Here is a 4,323-nt window from a genome sequence, read left to right on the forward strand (position 1 = left end):
AGGCTGGCTGGCTGCCCGGGCGACCCCCCTCCGAGATGCCGGGCCGGGGCAGACTGTGCAAACGCGCGCGGGCGTGTTTTCTTCCCCTGGGGTGGAGCCCTTCCACCCCACGCCGTCCGAGGCCCGTTGGCCTCGGGCGGCCTGCCTCCGAGAGTGGGAGAGAGACGGAGGACGGCGGCCCGCGGCGGCGCGAGGCGTCCCCGTTGCTCCACCACGACTGCCAGCCGGTCGATCCTACCGGTAGCCTGGGCTTGTCTCCGCTCCGCCTGTCCAGGCCGCGGGGCCCACAGGCGGCTTGCCTGGGAAGACCCCGCTCTCACCGAGCGGCCGGGCGCCACGTTCAAGAGGTGTACGAAGCCACCTGTGGGGGGTCTGCGGAGGCCCCCCTGAGAGCGCTGATAACCCTGTCCTAGCTGCCTGCGCGGGCAGGCGGGACCCCCAAGAGGCCGGGCACAGCCCGCGGCAGCCCCCGCCGAAGTCCACGGCAGTTGGCAGAGACGAGTCTCGGAGAGAAAACGACAAAGTCCAGACGCTCCAGGCGCCGGCCAGGGGTGCGGACCCGGCTGGCCGGGCCGGCGGGAGCTGCGGCTGCCGGGGCCGAGCCGAGTGTCGACGCATGTCGTGAGAACCGGTATGAGGGTAATCCTGGGCCCTCGGGGCCGAGCTACGGTTCCATGAAGGCGGAAGGAGCGGGCCTGTTTCCCCTGATAGCGCCGACGACGGTAAAATAAGGGCTCGCAAAACGTCAGGACGAACACCTTTTTTGCATATAAGGGAACGAGCGGTGTGCGGTCTTTGACAAAGTGACTATTTCTCAGAGTGCTGGAGTGGGGACCGCTCAAAGTCAAAGCACCGCGGCCGCCCCTCTGCCACCTCCCTGGGAGCAGAGTCATAGAGCGCAAGTGTCCCCACTCCGCCTGTGCAGGCCGCGGGGCCAACAGGCTGGCTGGCTGGCTGGCTGCCCGGGCGACCCCCCTCCGAGATGCCGGGCTGAGGCGTAGGCAGCCGCCTCCATCACCACCACCCAAGGCGAGAGAGTGGGTCAACGGGAGAGCCGTCGCGGCCGGGGGACCCTCGCCGCGCCCATGTCCGGGGAAGGACCACAAGGGCCCTGCTCCCCGGCGCCCCGGCGAGCGGGTTCACCCTCGGCGCGTACGGCTCTCGAGGATGGGGAAGGGACGCGCGTGGGCGTCCCTCCCGTCCCCCGCGGAAGAAGGCGAGCGACTCTGCGCGTCGGGACACCCCGCGGAGCCCCCTGCGGGGGGAGTACTCCGGGGGAGAAGCGTGGCGCAGGGGGTGCAGCCCTTTCCCAGGCCACCGTGCGACGGCGTCGGTGGGGCCGACGCCGAGAGAGAGAACGATCCGGGCTCTCCCGCCTCAGGGTGGCCGAGAGCGGGGCCACGGGCCCCACGTTTGGTGACGGTTTTCCCGAAAGCGAAGGACCCCCGCCTGTCCCCTCGGGCTCCGGCCGATGCGGGCGGTCCAGGGCGGGGATAGGGGACGGCGGCCTGCGGACGACGCGCTTTATCCCCAGAAGGAGCGAGGCATGAGGGGGTGTTCCACCCCCGCCGGCCGGTCTCGCTCCTTCTCCGGGCTACGCCTCGGCGGAGTAAAGACCCCCGGGTCAACGCTCCCGCGTCCGGGTGCCGCCGCGCGTCCCCTTCCCGCGGGGGGTGGATCCCTTCCACCCCTGGCCGTCCGAGGCCCGTGCGCCTCGGGCGGCCTCCCTTCCGAGAGAGGGAGAGAGAGACGGAGGACGGTGGTCCGCGACGGCGCGAGACGTCCAAGTTGTGTTCCCCACGGCGGCTACCCGGTCGATCCCGCCCGCCGGTAGCCTTGGCTTGCCCCCACTCCGCCTGTCCAGGCCGCGTGGCCGACAGGCTGTTTGCCCGGGTAGACCCTGCTCTCACCGAGCGGCCGGGCCCCAACGTTCAAGAGGTGTACGGAAGCCACCTTGGGGTGGAGCCCTTCCACCCCTGGCCGTCCGAGGCCCGTGCGCCTCGGGCGGCCTCCCTTCCGAGAGAGGGAGAGAGAGACGGAGGACGGTGGTCCGCGACGGCGCGAGACGTCCAAGTTGTGTTCCCCACGGCGGCTACCCGGTCGATCCCGCCCGCCGGTAGCCTTGGCTTGCCCCCGCTCCGCCTGTCCAGGCCGCGTGGCCGACGGGCTGTTTGCCCGGGTAGACCCCGCTCTCACCGAGCGGCCGGGCCCCAACGTTCAAGAGGTGTACGGAAGCCACCTTGGGGTGGAGCCCTTCCACCCCTGGCCGTCCGAGGCCCGTGCGCCTCGGGCGGCCTCCCTTCCGAGAGAGGGAGAGAGAGACGGAGGACGGTGGTCCGCGACGGCGCGAGACGTCCAAGTTGTGTTCCCCACGGCGGCTACCCGGTCGATCCCGCCCGCCGGTAGCCTTGGCTTGTCCCCGCTCCGCCTGTCCAGGCCGCGGGGCCGACGGGCTGTCTTCCCGGGTAGACCCCGCTCTCACCGAGCGGCCGGGCCCCAACGTTCAAGAGGTGTACGGAAGCCACCTTGGGGTGGAGCCCTTCCACCCCTGGCCGTCCGAGGCCCGTGCGCCTCGGGCGGCCTCCCTTCCGAGAGAGGGAGAGAGAGACGGAGGACGGTGGTCCGCGACGGCGCGAGACGTCCAAGTTGTGTTCCCCACGGCGGCTACCCGGTCGATCCCGCCCGCCGGTAGCCTTGGCTTGCCCCCACTCCGCCTGTCCAGGCCGCGTGGCCGACAGGCTGTTTGCCCGGGTAGACCCTGCTCTCACCGAGCGGCCGGGCCCCAACGTTCAAGAGGTGTACGGAAGCCACCTTGGGGTGGAGCCCTTCCACCCCTGGCCGTCCGAGGCCCGTGCGCCTCGGGCGGCCTCCCTTCCGAGAGAGGGAGAGAGAGACGGAGGACGGTGGTCCGCGACGGCGCGAGACGTCCAAGTTGTGTTCCCCACGGCGGCTACCCGGTCGATCCCGCCCGCCGGTAGCCTTGGCTTGCCCCCGCTCCGCCTGTCCAGGCCGCGGGGCCGACGGGCTGTTTGCCCGGGTAGACCCTGCTCTCACCGAGCGGCCGGGCCCCAACGTTCAAGAGGTGTACGGAAGCCACCTTGGGGTGGAGCCCTTCCACCCCTGGCCGTCCGAGGCCCGTGCGCCTCGGGCGGCCTCCCTTCCGAGAGAGGGAGAGAGAGACGGAGGACGGTGGTCCGCGACGGCGCGAGACGTCCAAGTTGTGTTCCCCACGGCGGCTACCCGGTCGATCCCGCCCGCCGGTAGCCTTGGCTTGTCCCCGCTCCGCCTGTCCAGGCCGCGGGGCCGACGGGCTGTCTGCCCGGGTAGACCCCGCTCTCCGAGCGGCCGGGCCCCAACGTTCAAGAGGTGTACGGAAGCCACCTTGGGGGGGCTGCGGTGCCCCCCTCCCCGAGAGTGCCTCCCAGGCCGAGGGAGCCCGGCGGTCGAGTGTCGTAGGAAAGCGCGTGCCACGGCTGTGTCGGTCACAGGGGCCAGAGGTAGTTTGGGCAACGGCTTAGATCCGTATGAAGCTCATCCTTTCCGGCCTGTTCTGGCGGCGGCTAGGCGTGCGCGCACGGCACGACGCCCCTGGCTCCAGCGATGCGACGGCGCCCCGCACCCCACTCTCCGGGCCGAGCAGAGTGGCCGCTCTCGCTCCTTGGAGCAGAGCCCCCGAGTGCAAGTGTCCCCGCTCCGCCTGTCCAGGCCGCGGGGCCGACAGGCTGTCTGCCCGGGTAGACCCCGCTCTCCGAGCGGCCGGGCGCCACGTTCAAGAGGTGTACGAAGCCACCTTGGGGGGCTGCGGTGCCCCCCGCCCCGAGAGTGCCTCCCAGGCCGAGGGGAGCCTGGCGGTCGAGTGTCGTAGGAAAGCGCGTGCGCGGCTGTGTCGGTCACACGGGCCAGAGTTAGTTTGGGCAACGGCTTAGATCCGTATGCAGCTCAACCTTTCCGGCCTGTTCTGGCGGCGGCTAGGCGCGCGCGAACGTCACGACGCCCCTGGTTCCAGCGAGGCGACGGCGCCCCGCACCCCGCTCTCCGGGCCGTGCAGAGCGGCCGCTCTCGCTCCTTGGAGCAGAGCCCCCGAGCGCAAGAGTCCCCGCTCCGCCTGTCCAGGCCGCGGGGCCGACAGGCTGTCTGCCCGGGTAGACCCCGCTCTCCGAGCGGCCGGGCCCCAACGTTCAAGAGGTGTACGGAAGCCACCTTGGGGGGCTGCGGTGCCCCCCGCCCCGAGAGTGCCTCCCAGGCCGAGGGAGCCCGGCGGTCGAGTGTCGTAGGAAAGCGCGTGCGCGGCTGTGTCGGTCACACGGGCCAGAGTTAGTTTGG

The sequence above is a fragment of the Eleutherodactylus coqui genome, unplaced genomic scaffold, assembly GCF_035609145.1.
Source record: "Eleutherodactylus coqui strain aEleCoq1 unplaced genomic scaffold, aEleCoq1.hap1 HAP1_SCAFFOLD_414, whole genome shotgun sequence".
Classification (NCBI taxonomy): Eukaryota; Metazoa; Chordata; class Amphibia; order Anura; family Eleutherodactylidae; genus Eleutherodactylus; species Eleutherodactylus coqui.